The following is an 18,143-nucleotide window of genomic DNA, read 5'->3' as shown; positions in this document are numbered from 1 at the left end:
GTCATCCCCTTCTAGGGCAGCTTTGAAAATTCTGGTAGTTTCCAGCTGCCCTGTGTGTGAAGAATGAATTAATTTGCTGTGGTGGGTAAAATGAAAAATCAAAAGAAATGTTTGGTCAGAATTGGTCTGAAATGGAAATCTTTTTTTTCCTCAATCTCTCTGTCTCCCACCCCTCCCCAGTGATCAACCTGAGATGAACCAGTTCCAGTTCATTTCTTTTGGAGGAAAAGAAAAAGGAGCTTTTCAAACACAAGTGTAACATTTCATTTTCAGGGTTATTTATTTTTTTAAAAATACTATTTAGAAATTATATTTTTTGGATTGAAGTACCAGCAAAGTTCAGGTTGCTTTCCAGAATTCCATTTCCCAGTGAATTAGCTACTCACTAAAAAACCTTCTTGTCTGGTTTTATCATCTCTTAGTCAACACCAGCCTTTCTGACAGTTCCAGGGATGCTCAGCAATATAATGCAGTATATGGGATAACTGTTGTTTTCAGGCAATACCAGGGTCTTAGTCCCTCTGATACCAGTAATATTTGTATGGAAAGACCATATCCAAAGTGCTGGGACAAATATGCCAGCTGCCTCACTGAGAGGGCATGGGACTGTGCATGCACCATCCTGCTTTAGCAGTGATTGTTTTTATTAAGTTCTGACAGTGCCAGAATAAAACCTGCTTTGAATTCTTTCAGGCAGCTAAAAATGTTAAGTACTTTTCAGGTGTAGAATGTTACTTTCAGATGAGTAATACATGATAGATGGTTGGCTGCATGCAGAGGTGACCAGCTGCAGGAGGGCCGGTGTCAAACTGCATCAGACCAGGGATTATGCATTTGAACATATCTGTCCTGCCACCTTCTCCTCACCTGAGGTCTTCCCACACTTGGGAAAATGAAATGAAGTAAAATGCAAGGTCCAGTTCCCTGAAAAATAGTGTAATAAAAAAATAACCTTCATCCCTCCCATTCCAGACAAGATCTACCATGAAAGGCTGCCCACAGAAGACTGGACTGTTTAAAGCAGAGGAAGTTTAACTTCATGTTGGCATTGCAGAACAGCTCAGTGCAACACTTTTAGATGTATTCATTCCCTTAAATCACTTAAGGAAAATTAGCTGCCATAAGACCATAAAACCATGTTTTAAATATTGCTGTATAGGAGGATTTTTCTTCTGCTCTGCAGTATGGAAGATAAGCTGCTTCCTTTGAAAAAAAGTTCATTTTGGAGCAGGGAGGATGACTGACTCAGAAATAAGTGAAGTGGGTATGAGGCACACACACAACTACAGTGATTCCAGCACTGAGTGTTCCAAGGCTGAGTGTTTGCTGTAGTTACTGTATAAAAATAAACCAAAGCACCTGTGGTTCACTGTTCTTCTGGCTTTTACAAAGTGTGCTTATTTTATTTTTAAAGTGTTTTGAATTTCATAATGACCCTATCATCCTTAGGAAGGAGTAGATGGGTCAAAAAATGCGAGAACAATAGGAAGCTTTTGATCTCCACATCACTGATTTTGACAGAATCACTCTGATGATCACTGTCATTGTGTTGGCATGCACGAAGTGAAGGGATGTTCTCAGCTCTTTCTAGTGGTATCAGTCTTGCAGATGACACTGAAGTGACAGACTTACTCTTCTTGATCGTGTGCTGTTGGCTGGAGATGTTTCTGTTCATAAGCACCTTTCCCTGCCCATATAGAGAGCAATGTCTTCCCCCGTTCCACCAGATGACACATGTTGATGGTTACCCTGTCTGTGCTGGAGCAGGTTAGCAGAATTAGCTCTGAACATGAATGTATTGTTTAAAACAACTCAGCTGACTTTTAAGTATGTTAAAGCATGTTATATGAGCCATTCCAACAGCTGAACTGTGGATCCAAAAGTTTGTGCTTGGGCCTGGTAACACACTTCACGCCGAGAGGTATTTGGAGTATGAATGTCTATATCCTAGGCAAGGAATCCAATAAAGCAGGTAATCACAGCTAGATCGAAACACATGAACAATCTGATTGAATTCAGCAATGTTCCTTTTGTGCTTATGGTTAAACAGGTGCTTTAATGTTTTGGAGTGGGGATCAAGTGGTCAGTACTGGCAAGGTCAAGACTGGGGTGGTCAACAGGGATCAGTCCTTACCTCTGGGTTAACATGAAGCCTCAGACACAGAGAGAGCAGCATAACTGCTTGGTTGTCAGACAGGTTCCATGTGACCATCCAGCACTTCTCCCAACAAGCAAATGCACTCTTTAAAACAGATTTAATGAGTGAACTCAGGTAGTGTGCTCAGTGCCAGCTCAGTCCCCTCGACTGTGTGCATTGTGATGTGGCCTTTAATCACAGGGGCTCATGTTATTCTCCCAGCTAGACCCCTGCCTCACCTAGTTCTCCAAATGGAAAACTTCCACGTGATAAGCAGCTATTCAGCATTTTGGTTTAGCTTCAGTGTTCATTGTGCTGCCTTGTCCTGTATTTACTGTGAGCTATTGAGATCCTGCTCTGAGGATAGAATTATTTTTTTTGGGGGGACCTCTACGAGAGATAAATGTGTTATCCTTGTGTGGATAGAAAACAAACAGACAGTTATGATCAGAAGTACCTACTCGTTTGTGATAGATGATTTAAGATGCCTGGAATCAGATTTGTTTCATGTCATTCAGCAAAGATTGATAAGTTCATTGTCTTGTTTCTACCTCTTCCTTCTGTAAGGAGGATTGGGATAGACTGTTTCTGTCATTTGGAGTTCTTAGGACATAGAAGAAAAAGAATAGGTAGCTACTGATTCCTTGGAATGAATCTATTTCTAGTAATTTGCCCCTCCCAAATGAAAATGCAGAAATGGGATTCAGTGCTCCCAGGAACTCACACTGCAACACTAGAGTTTGTCTTCTTTCTTCCATCTTTCTTCTATTCTGCCTGTTTTCCATGTCCTGTTGTCATTGAGACTGAAGTCCTACATGCAAATGATTCCTTTGCTAGATGCTATTCACCTTGTGACCTGAGTGAACTAGAGAAAACAAAATGATGACCAAAAAGAAAACAAAAAAACCACTCACCTGGGATGTGCTTTTTAATTATCATCTCCTTTGTCATGCACACATGTACTAAAATTTAAATTATTTCTGCTTAAGTAACTTTTCTGTATCCATTCCTGACTTCGGAGTGCTTGATGTTGCAGCCTTTGCATACTTTTAATACTATTCTGGGTGAAAGTTTTCATCGATTTGAAGCAAAACATAGAGCTGAAATGAAGCCCCAGCATGCTAAACTCTGAGCCATCTGCTGGACTGGAACATTTAGGTCCACCACACAGACGTCTGCCACCAGGACTGATGAATTAGCTGATGGAGGATGGCAATCTGCTGTTGCTGTGGACAGGCATGAGGGAGGGAAAGAGCCCGTGGGCTTTGGGGGTATCTGCTCACAGCAGAATTAGTAATAAGAAAGGATGAGTAAACATAATACTGCAGGCATCAGGGGTGTTATTTAAGGGTCAATGACACCTTTTATGTTTTTGAGAAGGCTTTTTTAATATCCCATGTGCCTGCTTGGACTTGAACAAAAGTATATGTTTCCAATCTTCCTGTCTCTCGGGAGGCCTTACTTTTCCAGGTAGGCTTGAGTGGGCAAGCAGTAAGAGTACGGGGGAATTAACATTTGTCTGGTTAGTCAATGTGACTGGATTCTTCAGCAGATGACTATGCTCCTCTTCATAGAGAGAATATAACCAACTTTCTCAGACTATAGCCAACTCACAGACCTTCTCTTTCTCTCATTCTGGTGCTGAGCTCATCCCTGTCAGGAGGTTGCACGTGTTCTTACCACTCTGGACCACTTCCCAATTCTTTCAAAGATGCAATTCAGCTCTTAATGCCCTCAGTCCCTGCCCCTCTGCCTACTGCTGTGTTTCAGAACTGTTTAGGCTACTCACTGTCAATGCTGCTGTTCCACCTACTTCTTTTCTAGGCCTCCAGTAGCAGCATCTAGAGTGAACTATCAAGAAGAGGACTGTGCAGGAGCCATGTTCAAAGTATGGTGTTGTGGGAGTGATCCCCATGTAGCACATCCAACCCCCCAGTTTCTTCATTATCCTGAACTTTTGCAGAGATGGAAATCAGGCTCTTTGTCTTTAGTATCCCTTGTTGCACAGGCAGTACCCTATTTTGAGGGAAGCATTCCGCTTTTATGGAAAACTAGGTCACAAAATATAGACTTAGAATCCTGTAACTGATACTTTGCAGGTTGCAACTATTCCTAACAGCAGCTTTAGTGACTTGAGTTGCTTTAGTGACCTCCTGTCCCCTCTGCCTTGGGCAGTGCCACATGCTTTACCAGACAACTCCACATTTAGAAAAATGCAGCTGGTCTCCAATGTGCGTGTGATTTGCTGGAGAGTGTCATAAATTTTATTTTTGTCAGTCCTGCAAATGTGTCAGTCTTAGAGGCTCTACTTCCACTCATCTCCTGAAACGACGTTGTTAGTATTATCATCAATGTGATATTGGGTAGTTGACAAGTAAAGTATAACAACAATTTTTGCAAGGGTTTCACATCAAAATTGTACACTTAGGCTCCTAATGCTATAAGCCCACAAGCAGTATTATTCAATATAACATTTGAATGACTGGAAGCAATTGTTTTCTTTTCAAAAATTCTTCTTTTCTCTCATCATCTCCCCTGCTCCTGTTATAAACCGGAGCAACAAAATTGAATATATTTCACTGGAAAAATTATAAGCCAATTCTCATTCTAGCTGAAGCCAGTTTGGATGTTAATAAATGTTTGGAAAGACTGTTGATTGGGGTTTGATATTGCTCAAAAATCACTCAGAGCCAAACAGATCAGCTGAGGTCTGCTTCATCTGGTAGAAGGAGTCATAACAGATTAACATAGGGTAATGAGATCTGTAGCATAACATACCTGGCTCCATTTTGCTGTTAGCAGAGCTCTTGGACTTCCTCCCCCAGCTGAAACACACAATAGTAATGAATAATCATTTTTAACTCAATACTGAATTTTAACAACCTACTAGAGAGTGATGTTCACATAGTCCCTTAGATATTCCGAGTTGTCATTTGCACCTGATGGTTTTCACTCTGACATCAAAACAGCTGTCATGAGACATCATCTTTGCCAGTAATTCTCAGTGTAATGTAGTATATGTTATTCTGAGTTCTTCTCTGGCAAAATGGCCAACATGCTGCCTCTTATTTCTCTCCTCCTGAAATTAGAAGAGAGATTACCTCTGCTGATGCAGTATGTGTTCAGCTATGATAGCCCTGTGGCTACTTTCTATGGTAATGTTCATGCTTCTGCTGCTTTGTTGACATTGTAGAAATGCCCTGTACCACTTCTGTCTTGCAAGTCCCTGTTGACTGAAGTGTAACTTTTTCATAGTTTGCAAATATCATTCTTGCTTCAGTTCTCTGCTGAAGGAAACAGTAGTGAGAATAACCTTTCACCACTGGTTTAATTTAGTAGAGTAATATACCCATCATTGTCTGATTCTTCTGCTTGTGCTTAGGATTTTGACTTTATTTCACACTTTCCTTTTGGACTAGCATAATAGGAGCTACTAATGCTCTAGATAATGTTATACTTCATATAGGCTGCGTAAAAGTATTCCCCTTAAACTCATCCCATTGTAAAATATGGATATATTGGGTAACTGCTGACAGGAGAAAATGCGATGTGCATGATCAGTTTGTGAGCTATGGCATTTTTTGATAAGCAATTTTGTGAGGGTAGCAGTTCAGAACTCCTCGGTTTCTTTCATGTAATTTTAAAAATTCTTCCAGTTTGTTCTGGAATAAACATTCTCTTGTGATCTACCACTGTGTTCTGTTTTTATGCTGGGTAAAGCAGCTTCTGATCTTAGCAACCTTCTCACAGTCCTTTTAACACGAACTGTATTATAAGAAATTTACTAGTAGCAGAGCTGTTTTTTGCACTGGAATGGATTATTTGCAGGAGATGCTGAATCTTTGCCACTGGAGGGTTTTATGACAGGTATTTATTGAAAAAAAGTTTAGATAGAGTTAATTCTCTTTTGAGGCAATTGAATACACTCAATAACCTCTACAGATTTCCTTCTCATCTCCAATTAATCTATGAATTTTTTTGTCCCTTCTCTTTGATTAGTTTTCAACATGTAAATCTTCATATATAAAAATGTATATATAAAAGTGAATATATAATTTCTCTGGGTAAATCTTCATATGTATAAGTGTATATATAAAAGTGAATATATAATTTCTCTAGTAATGTTTTAGGAATCATGGACACCATTAGATGAAGTTCCACCTGAAACTGCGATCTCCTTGTTAAAGTGATAGTCAAGGAAGGGATGTGCTGTTGAGGCGACTCTCTGCTAAAACCCTTATTTTTTGCTAAGCAAAATTTATAATTTGAGAATTATAAACCACATTTCATCTAAACTAGACAGGCTTTTTGGCTGATTTTGTTTTGTTTTGATCACACTGACACGCTCACAATCTAGCTCTGGATGATGCTCCACTGTACTTTTGTCAAATACTCCTGACTCTCCAGGAAATGTGTCTGAAATGTGTCTACAGCTCCCAAATTTCTCTCTGTTTGTACTTAACGTGCTAATTATATCACCATAGTTGTAATCTCTGACACAGTTGATGGGTTGATGGGGTTTTTTTGCTATCCCCATCTGGTAATATTTTTATCTAGAATAGGAACAGTGTCAGGTAAAATTAATAACCCAAAGAAGAATGGAATGTTTTAATCCCAGAGACTACAATTTCCTTTGTTTCAACACAATGTTGGCCAGTTTTCATTTGTACCTGAAACTTCCAAGCTGTTGTTCTCTATGATACTCAGACTCCTCCATGAAACACTGTAGAAAGATTAGCGTGGTTTACTATCATATTTCTAGATAAGTAGAAAATATTAAAGTTAACTCTTTAATATTCTCACGTTGTATTAATATTTGCATCCTGTGACTTAGGTTATCTGCGTGCAGTAACATGCACATTGCTGCTCTAAACATCTAAATCAGGCATGTGTTTTGTTTTTCTTTTTCCAGTAGTTTGCCATTCCGAGAAATCTTTGTGCTGCTGTTTTTAGTTTGGGGCAAACATGTTAGTTATGACCTCCACTTTGCAGTGATCTACTGTACACCTTATCTTTTCTTCCAGGTGTTTTATTGCTATTACATGGAACTTCTGTTGTTGCTTTCTTAGTTTCAGCTCAGCATCTCTGTCTCTTTCCACAGCTCTTTAGGGCCTTTAGTCAAACTCCTCTCTTTTACCTTGGATCAAAATATTATCCATCAAAGCTTTAGTATCCTCTCTACCATCAAAACATGGTTGTATTTTCCTGGGATGTGCCTAGAGGGCTGAACACAACTCAAATATCCCTCTGAGGAAATAGTGTCTCCTAAAATAGTTTTTTGAAGATATACAGCCATGTTCTCTATTTTTCTAGGGGCATCTGCCAGCACCCTGCTGATGAATCAGAGCCGTCTCTTCAAAGAATTTACCCCTTGCCAATGGAAGAAAATATTCCCTTTATGTAATACTCACATTTTTGTCTTGGACTGAGTGTACAAGAGGGGTTCAATATGGACTCTTTTCCCACTCTTTTGCATCTTCTTCCTGCTTCTACATTCTGTAGTTCTTACAGATGTGATGTTATCAAGTTCTTCTTGATATCTGCATTGGGGAGAGAGGGTTTGTTGTTGTTTGCTTTTTTAAATTGTAAGTAGCATTAATCAGGGAGTGGCTGATATGTTCAGTGCTGCGTTGAGAGTTTCCTTGAGTCTGGGAGACATGATTAAGCTCCTCCTCAGTAATTCTGGTTTCATGTTTCTCCTCCTCTTCTCTGCTTTTCAGTGAGAAACAGAGTTTGAGATTTTCTTTTAGCCACTTATGAAAAACTCCCCCTTCGCTTCTGCTCCTTCCCCAAGTGCTTCTATAAACTGGGTCAGAGTCAAGGTCACTGACAAGTCTGCTTCAGTCAGTGGTTGCATTTGAAGTGATGAGCACTGAGGAGAATGAGCTCCGGCACGATGCAGCAGGCATTTCCAGCTGGCTCTTGCCAGAGCTTCTTAGAGAAGGGGCTTCTCACAGGATGCAAGTGGGAATGCCTGGAATGAGCTGATCCATTTTATTTTTCCTCCTTCAGAAGGCATCGGGACCATGCCCTTTGTTCATGTGGCTCAGTTTTCCACCTGGGATTGCATTTGCCTTTTAAGACACAGGGGCAAAGTCACTGCCAGGGCTTTTTTATTTAATACAAAAGAGCTCTTAGTATTCAAAAATGATTTACAGACAGCTGGCCAAGTGTTTGACCTAACTATGTCTGTTCATGCTATTCTACTGGTGCAAGATAGCAGTAATAGAGACAGTGGACAATTAGCCCAGTGTATGCAGTGAAGATGGGTAAAGTGAAATGCTGATTTTAAATGAGGATATTTGACATAATAGCATCTCAATCAGGGAGCAGTGGAATAGCAGTATAAAATTATACACGAATAGCAGAGGAAACCAAGCCAGGGGAGGAATGACATTATAGTTAAAAGAAAGCTCAGAAGCAAAAAAGGGAAAATAAAAGTAAAAAAAGGCAGGGAGTGGAATTGTATCAACAAGTACTGAACAATCTCACAGTCCTGTGCATTAAAATTTCATGCCAAAATGGGATGGTGGCACTAAGCAACTTTATGGTATCATGCTCAGAATTACCAAAGAGGCAATGAGGACTCAAAGAAAGTAATGGCAGAGCCTGATTAAGTGTCACGGTTAAAGTTGATGTAGAAACTGCATTTATACCCTTTAAAAATGATATCTTCTTGATGCAAGAAATCAGAGCCTGAAAGAGAAGAGCAAATTTTTTTTATTTATCCCTGAGCAAGGATTAAGTCTTGATTGAAGATGTACCTGTCAAAGAAACGTTCTGTAATAATAAATATAAACATGCTCAAATTCATCATTCCTGGTGGAGTACAAAAGCCAAAAAGACCTTAGATTGGCACATACTTCTGAAAGGGGACCAACATAAAATGGAAAAGAAAACTAAAAGCGGTAGCTAAGAGGGCAAAACAGAACAAAATAACACTTTGGGGTGACATGGCAGCTATATAAAATCACCATTGTAGAAATGCATTTTTGCAGCTTTACCATTAGAGAGTAAGTGTCTTACCCCTATTTGAAAAACTCCACAACTTTATAAAAGGTTGCATGAGAAGTTAGCAAAGGGGATTATTAGACTGAAGAAGGTCATTAGCATTAAAGGATACCCTTTGAAGTCTTGCCCAAATGAACTAAGGAAAAAAACCCCAGTATACTCTGGCAAGTTAAATGCAAACCCATAATAATAGAGGACAAAAACAATTTTGAAGAATAACTTGCTAAAGGCATAAAAACTAATAATAAAAACTTTTTCAAACACATCAGAGGTAAGAAGCCTGCCTGAAGGTCTATAAGGTTGATAGATGATCAAGATGTAAAAGAAGTGCTCAAGGAAAATAAGGTCTTTGCAGAAAAGCTAAATGAGTTATTTGCTTTGGTGTTCACAGTGAGGAGCCTAGAGGGAATTCCCAAATTAGAGCTGCTCTTTATAGGGGACAAGTCAGATAACATGGATAACAGTGGCTTAATGGTAGTTTTCATTTTGGAAGAGGAATTTATTCCTCATACATCTGCTAGCCTTTTTTGGATGAATTGACAGGCATGAAGATCAAGGCAATCCACCACCTATTGCATATTTTGAATTTCTGAAAAGCTTTGGTAAAGTTTCTAACCAAATGATTTTAAAGAAGTTAAGAATCCAAGTTGTCACTGGATGACATGAGCCTTTTGTGCTTATTTTTGACATATGTGGGCTTTTGCTTGCATTGTTTTCTCAAACACCCTGTGCTGCCCACGTTCAGGGACCTCTGGGTGGCTGTTCTTTCAGGAGCTTATGCATGGCAAAGAAAACACAGCTCCTGCTGCTGCTCTCTGACAGTCTCTTGTACTCTTCCAAGAATAAAGTAGAAGGGTGGCTGTATGATGGCTGGATTGGCACTATCAGGTTTATGGACAAACAATAGTAGTTTGTTCTGCCTAAAAGAGAGCTCTGTTCTACCTCTGCATTCTTGTGATTCTGGTGTTTGGGGCTACCTGAACCTTACTGGAGTTACTGTTCAGTGCCATAAAGCATCACTAAATTGAAAAAAAAAAAAAAAAAAAAGTGAAAGTGTATTTTGAGTGGGAAAAACCTACAGACAATATGATTTCCCTACATAAAAGATCATTATCCTCAGTGAAGGCCATTATACTGTCTTTGTGACAATACACAGAGGTATAGGATAGGTCCCTTGATTTCTTGGCATGTGTCATTCCAAAATAGTAATCCCAAATAATCCTGTAGATAGGATTCTCCACTGCTTATTTTCGTCTTGTGCCTGGTTTACTGTGCCATCCAGAGCCTGGGCCGGAGAACAGGAATCCTGTGAAAAGAATACAGTGGCTGCCTGACAGCTTAAAGGAAAGGAAACTAATGGATCCAATTGGGATATTTTAGGCAGATAGGCTTTAGTTGCAGAGTGGATGGCTAGAGCTGAATGAATAATACTGCTGCTCTTTTGAAAAGTATAATAGATATCCTTTATGATTTCAGGTTGCCAGGATCTTTGCCTTCTGCAAACTCATCCTATGAGGATTATAATGTAGCAGAGCTGCTTCCAGAGTTGTTATTTTTCTTAAACTTGAAAAACTGCACTTTTAGATTCATAGGCATCAAAAATAGCTTAATGCTGGTAGCATTACTAGCTGGCTTTTGCAGGCAGCAACCCTGCAGTTTTGCATACGTTTTCTTGATCTAGAGCCCAGTTTAAGCTGTTGAATGGGGTCTGTGTCTATAATGTTCCCTAAGTGCAATTATGCAAAGAGATTGCTTATTTGAATCATTAATCAGTCTCTGGATGGCTGCAAGTTCTTATATTTCATGGCTGGTTTTCATGATGTATGTGACCTATTCATAGTGTTGCTCAAGCTGCACTGGAACAAGACTTAATTCCTACTCTTGTTAAAGCTTTTCTGCTGACTACCTTCCCTAGTATATGCTTAGAAACTCTCCCAAGCCCAGAGGACCACTATATGCAAAACTGCTGAAAAGGCTCTTCAGACAAGAAAACTGTATTGGTAGCTTAAATCTTTCAAGTTGGAGTTAACACGATAGATCGATGTTTCCTGTGTGGATGCATTCAGTCATCTTTTCAGAATCTGGTTACTCTATGCCTTGTGAAAAATCCAATTAAAATTAATGTATTAATTAGCAGGAGTTTAATTTTCTTCTTGTCAGGAGATACATCACGATGTTGGAATTTTACCGCATCAAAGTTAGCAATAGCCCCCTTCTTATAAGTATTTTGAAAGCTTCTACTTGCTGTCTTCTGCAGTGCTGACACCAGTGGATCAATAGGTTTTTAAAAGCAGACAGGAATCACCGTGATAATCTAGTCTGAGTTACAAAGTACTAAATATCATCCATCATGGTTTTCCTAAATGGGCATCAAAGTCTGAGCTTCCCCAACTTCTGGTGGCTTAGCTGTTAGAGAAAATGACTGATCTAAAAGAGCTTAGAGGGTTTATCTCACAAGAGCATCTGGAATATCAAATCTTTCACCAAATATCTTCAAAACTCCATCCCTGTGCTGGTAAGGTGGTTTTCTTGAAATGATTTTTTTTTTTCCTCAAAAAATAAATTTATTTTTTTCTCTTCAGTATATCTACCTTCTGGGAACTGACATATAGGAAACTTTAGTGTAGAGCAAGATTACTGAGTTGGGTCATTTTGATGGCCTGAGCTGCAGAATCTGACCATACTTTATGTGATAAATCTGCCTGAGTGTGCTGAAAGCCAGGGGCACTCTGACATGTGAGCTGCCTCCTTCATTTCTGCAGGGTTTGCTCGTGTTCCAGGGTGACTCCTTTAGAGACAATGCTGGTAATCATTTCACTATTTCTCAAAATATGGTAAGAATAGGAGGAAGGATCACATTATGAGGACTGTTAACCATTGGTTCACATAAATGTACATCTGGGAGAAACAGAGGGTTGCCTGAGCACAAACAGCAAAATCTAAGTTACGATGAACGCACACCGTGGAGTATGTGCAGCAGGGAGGAGGAATCAACAATTCTTGATATTGCTGAAAGGGGAGCTCTGCAAAATAATTTGCATGCAAAGTTTGTAAAACCAATGCAGCTTTGCTCCCTCCTTCCTCACGGTGTTTGTGTCTTGTTTAAAGAATCACAGAATTGTTAGGTTTGGAAGGGAACTCTGGAGACCATCTAGTCCCATCCCTTTACCAAGGCAGGGTCACCTAGACCAGGTGACACAGAAATGCATCCAGCTGGGTTTTGAATGTCTCTAGAGAGGGGAGAGTCTGTGTCCTCCCTGGGCAGCCCATTCCAGTGCTCTGCCACCTGCAAGGTAAAGAAGTTCTTATGTTGAGGTTGAACTTCATTCATCTAATCTGAACAATTTCCTAAGCTTATCTATGAGAATGTTGGGGGAGACAGTGTCAAAAGTCTTGCTGAAGTCAAGGTAGACAACAACACTTTTTATGTGTTGATGTATAGAATTTGATGGGGGTTTTTTGGTGTTATCGGTGCTTTTGCCTGATTAATAACATTGCATAAAAAGTAATGCTACTACTACTGCCATTTTATTTTGTTGAATAGGTTGTTGTTTTCAATGTTTTTATTTATGAACTGAAAGATCAGTTTTTAACTGTAGAATATCTCGCATTTAGGTTTGGATTTTAATAGCACCTTCTGAAATAGTATCCTGTCCTGTCTCATTATATACTGAGTTCCAAAGTTTAAATGCAAGTTAGGAACCAGTTTATGCCCTACTGAAATGCAGTCACCTCTGGAAAAGACCCCATCAGTGGAGTGCTATTTGAAGGCTGTTTACTTAGATGTACATCAAGAAAAATCTATTTCGGTTCTGAGTCCAGCTAATCTATTGTTTTGTATTTTTTGAAAATAAACTGCCTTCATCTCAGTATTGGCCTTCTGCTAGGGAATTTGTGGTGGTTTATGACTTCCCCCAAAAAGGGTACTCACTGTAGAATTAAATCTCAGCAGGCGTAGATTTAATCCTCCCTGATGACTTGTAGTCTATGGAAACATTATTGCCTGTGCTTGGTTGGTGAGTCTGCCCTTCAGGAACTGGATGTTCTCCTCTTGCTGCAGTTAACTCATGCAATAGAGACAGCTTTTTATTCTGTTTATGTCCCTTGATAATGGCTGTATTGATCTGGCCTGATGTAAGCAAAGGTTCACAGTTCGCCAAATGTTGCTAAGGGTACCAGACTATTACTGCCATCAGCAGACACATTCCATCATCCCTCAGCCTCGGTGTGCGAAAGCTAGAGCAGCAGGATGCCACATGTTGGTAACTAAGGAAAATGGCATGTGTCAGAATCTGGCATATGTCAGACTTGGATGCTTCTAAAATTAGAAGGAGTATATTTTTTGTCATGTTTGTTTTGACTGCCGAGCAATGCAGGAACATTTAAAGGTTAGACTAATTTTCAGCTGTTTGGAAACAAAAGTCACAATGACAGTGCTGTGCAAAACCACCTATGAATTTCATTTTCAAATAACTGAGAACTCCGTTCCTTTAAAACATTATCGAAGTGACTAAGGCTACCCTGAGCCAGGAGCAAGAAGAGTGAGGAAGGTGAGATGTTGTCCAGCCTGATAGCTCTGAACAAATGACTTCATCATCTCCTTGCCTGTTCAGTTCAACAAGGAATTTTCACTAGAAAGCAAAAGCCAGGAGAAAAGCTTTTGAGCCTGACTCTTACTTGCGACAACTCCAAGTAGAGCTGTAGAAGTGAGAACTGCTGAATCTCCTAATACTGCTTGGGGGATTTGGCTCGTTGTTTAGAAAACAGTTTAAATCTGTGTACTTGATTTTCCTAGCACAAAACCCCAGTTGTCCCTTGAAACAAGAATTATTTTTCTAGCTCTGCAATGATGAATATGTCTCACCATGACAGGATACTTCGATGAGTTTTAGAATATTTTTAAAAGCAAGAGGCCTGAGACTATAGCTGGGTAGGGGTGGTGGTGAGGAAACAGCTAATCTATTTGTAGATTATCTATTAGATTAATAGGTTGGGGTTTTTTCCCCAAAGAGTCTGAGGGTGGAGGATGGAATAGCTGATTCAAATGGAAAACTGTTTTCTTTTTTTTTTTTTCCTGCTCCTTGAGAGCTGGAAAATGCTGATTGCTTGTTCCCATCTCGTCCTTGTTCTAGTCTGTTAATTCCAAAGATCATTCTCCAAGTGGCATGGCTACCTTCTAACAAGATTAGAGGGAGAGAGGCAGTGAACTGCTCGGTTGCCCTCTAGAAACCCTTGGAAAGTGTGATTTGGAGTGTGTTACCTGGAGAAGTAGTGCAAGGAGCCCTGTCCAATCTTGCCCATTATTGCAAGGGTTTTACAGCTGTCATAGTAGTGGATTATTCTCTGGAAAACCAAATACTTAGCAGTTATTGTCTGTGTTAGTCAAACTGATATATACCACTGTTGTATAACAAGGTGAGATTCTGTACAGAGTGTTTGTAAATGACTTTGTTGATTTCAGCAGTACTATAATAGCAAAGGGCAATGAAAATTTATATTATAACTGACATTGTGATTTTATGTTATTAGCAAAAATAACTTCAAATGCAGTTTGCTAGAACCGGAACAGAGAAATTCATCCAAGTAAAACATTATTTTAGTTTTCAGTCATGTTTTGAGAATGCCAGTATCTTCTGATGAAGTCAGTGGAAGCTGTAAATGATTGCTGTGACTGCTTTTAGCCCTGCAGATTGATTTATCACCTGAACCCATTAGTATCTGTGCACTGAGAGCAGTAGGAAAAGTGTATGTGTATGTGCCTATACATATATTATACCTATAGTAGGTTTTATGCATTGTTTTCCTGTTGATTATGTATTTTGCAAAGGAATTTATCTGCATCTCTTCCCTGTGGAGTTCAGATGTATGATTGGATCTAGTTATGCTGCAGTTCAGGGAGAAACTGGAGCATTTGAAATAAAGCTTGGGAGCCATTTACCAGGCTATTACAAAAGCTGTGGTCTGCACCGGGTACCCGGGCCCAAAATGCCAAGGAGAAGCTGCCATCTGGCTTTGCAGGCTGGCCAGCATCAAAAGGGTCTGTGCTAATTGGAGCACAGCCCCTGAGTTAGCTGTAGGGAGCCATCCTGCAGGAACTTGGAGAGTGACTGGAAGACCTGATAGGAATTTTCCTTCTCTAACTTGTGTGATGGAGAGTTGGCTGGAGTGCACTGCCAGCTGCCACCCTCTTTCAGGAACCTGTAGAGAGAATAAAGCTGCACTTTGGCTAACTGGCTCTGTACCCCAGCTAATTTTGTTAATAACAAAGTCAATGCCCTCTTGAACCACGCTGGGACTTGATGGGGTGGTTTAGGATTTTTATCCTTTGGACTGGAATTGATAGAACAGACTGCAGACAGAACAGATTGGACTCTCAGTTCCTAAGTACAGTTTCCCCCTCACCATAGTTTTCTTCAGCCTAGTGGAGTAGTTGTAGTAATGCACAGGTGAAGCTTGAAAAGTTTGCTTAGGGAGCTGTGACCTTTCACCAAGAGTGGGCAGAGTGATCTGACTTTGGGTATGCAAATGTTTACAGTCATTCTGAAATCAGTGCTCAGTCCCCACGTACTGTGAAACCCCCAAAATTAGTGCTTGGCATCTCTTTAGGCTGAGCATGAGAGTTCTCCTCAACATCACATTTTGAGTTTAACCAAGCCTCTATTTAGGCCCCAGCCTTGCAGTTCACCCACTTTCCCCCAGTTTTCAAGGCAGGGACTTATGTGGAATGTCAGTCCCTCAGATCCAGGATGCTTCAATCCCTTGGTCCCCAGATAGGGGAGGAGCGCATGTGGGATCTTCCAGTGCACACTGTAGTCTCCTCATTCCTGGAAATGGCCTTCTTGTGCCATCTTCAACCAAATTCCTGACTGTGGAATGACCATGGAAGCAGTTAAACTCCCTAGAAATGTTCCTGGGAGAAGTCTGAGGAAAACTGGAATGTGTGGTTGGCTTTTGTTGTAGCCTCTAAAATGAAATGTAAATGGGGAAACACAGGTTTTGGGGGAAAATTATTTCCAAAGCCAACCCTAAATGCTAACCTGCTTATTTTTGTATGTTTGGGTCAAATATCTCTGATCTGGCTTCCTAGAAAGCATCTCAACATCAATACTGAAGTTTTGAAAGACAAACAGCATGATTTCCATCAGTCCTGGGCATGGGAAGGTGCACTTGGTTTCTGAACATCTGTAAATTAGGCTACTTTGACTGTCACTTTTGTAAACAAAATAAATAGTTCTGGTAAGCAAGCATGTGAATGTTGTTTAAATTTCTCTGAGCTTTATTATTTCAGTACCAGTAAAATTCAACTTATTTTAAGTTTCCACTGCTCATCTGAACCAATATTGTAGTCCAAACTTTTCCCACAGTGCTACTCAGCCCTTGTGCATTAAAGGAGAGCAGGAGGATAAGATACAAAAATCAAAGGGTAAAGTGACTTATGTTTAAAAACTGAGAATATGGAAAGAGCCAATTTGGTTGTAACAGTTTGACATCAGAAATTGTATTTGCAAAGGGAGGATATTTTTAAGATGAGCTACTTTTTTTTCCCCCTCTCACAGTATCTTTAAAAATGTATCTGGTAATGGCCTTGAGGATTGTAGCTTTCGGAAACAACTCTCCGACAGGTTATGGATGAAAAACCTTGCTGAAATTTCAGTGAAGGTACAAGAGGACAAAAAGCCAGCCAGAGAAATGGAGACAGAAGGGCACAGAGAGGATGTTAGCATTCCCCTGAACTTCTTGTAGCAGTAAGCATTTTAAAGTAATTTTGAATAACCTCATGGAATATGAGGGGAAAAAAGCTTTACTGTACATTGGGCAATAACTGAGTAGGCTTGACATATTTTGTGAGGTGACACCCTTGGAGGTAATAAAGTGGATGGATTGAATTTAGTAGCAAAATAAATAACACACAGGTTATTAAACTCTCTGTGTTATTCATGACCATCTTGCATTTAGCAAAACTTTCCATTTTTAAGTCTGCTGCAAGCTGCTATGGAAAATCTAATCTGTCCCAGGGGACAATGCAGGAGTCCAGGGAATGCCACAGCAGGCACACGACCAGTTTAGAGAGTACAGAGCCTTGCTAATGCATTAAGGTGGTGTGCTAAGAGCAGAAAATCTTCTAACAAACAGTTCATTAGACTTCTCAGGGGAGCTCCTGACTGTTCTTATGGTATTATAATAGAGGGTGTCCGACTTGTCTCCTTGAAGACTTTTCTTCCAATCCAGTGTCCAGCCAAATGAGGAATCTTCAAACAAAAAACTCTACCTGTCTGTGTTTAAAGGTGTGTCAGAAAGGAAAATAAGTTACAAATTTTGCCTGAGGGGCTGCCTGGTGCCAAGTGGCCTTCTGGTATTCAGTCACCTGGCAGCCGCACTTCCCTGCTTGAAGGGATCTTAGAGGTATGTGTGAGGGATAGATAAGGGTGCTTGGGAAGAAATGTCATTTATTCTGAATAAAGATGGATCTGCAGCCTCCCTACTGGAATATAATCCTTGCAGTTCTGGGGTTATTTCAACCAGTCTTAGAATATCTCCTCTTAAATCTGCCTGTCATTCAAGTGGATTTGCCCACTGCAGCAGTACCATGGCCACAACCAACTGTGGAACATGCTGCTGTCCCCACCACAGCACGAGACCTCAATTTCCATGTTAAGCTGTACCCATGGAGCCAAAGGGAACAGGAAGGTGAACCTAATTTGATGGAAGGGGAGCAGTCAGGAATCAAATGAAGCATATTCTTCTGCTAGAAATTATTGGGCCATAAGCAGGTCATGGTTGAGTCCATGCAAGGAAAACTGATTACTGTTGTTACCAAACCTGCCTGTTTTGTAATCTGGCCAAATTCTATCCCCTTGTAACTGTATTTAAAATTCAAAACTTATAGTTGACATGTTTGGGCAGATAAACCATTTCGGTTTCCCACTTTTTCCTTTCTAAGCAACTAGTGTTTTAAAAGTTAATCTGAAGTTTCCTGTCCATGTCACACTGGACA

General features: G+C 40.0%; 1 protein-coding gene across 2 annotated transcripts in view; it reads left to right on the top strand.

Moving 5' to 3' along the window:
- LOC127476644 (BEN domain-containing protein 5-like) overlaps positions 1-18,143 on the top strand; it is a 906,516-nt gene that overhangs the window by 754,733 nt on the left and 133,640 nt on the right. The window lies entirely within an intron of this gene.

The sequence above is a fragment of the Manacus candei genome, unplaced genomic scaffold (assembly GCF_025592945.1).
Source record: "Manacus candei isolate 608988 ecotype Guabito, Panama unplaced genomic scaffold, ASM2559294v1 h1tg000005l, whole genome shotgun sequence".
Taxonomy (NCBI): Eukaryota; Metazoa; Chordata; class Aves; order Passeriformes; family Pipridae; genus Manacus; species Manacus candei.
This window is presented reverse-complemented; position numbering and strand designations above follow the sequence as displayed.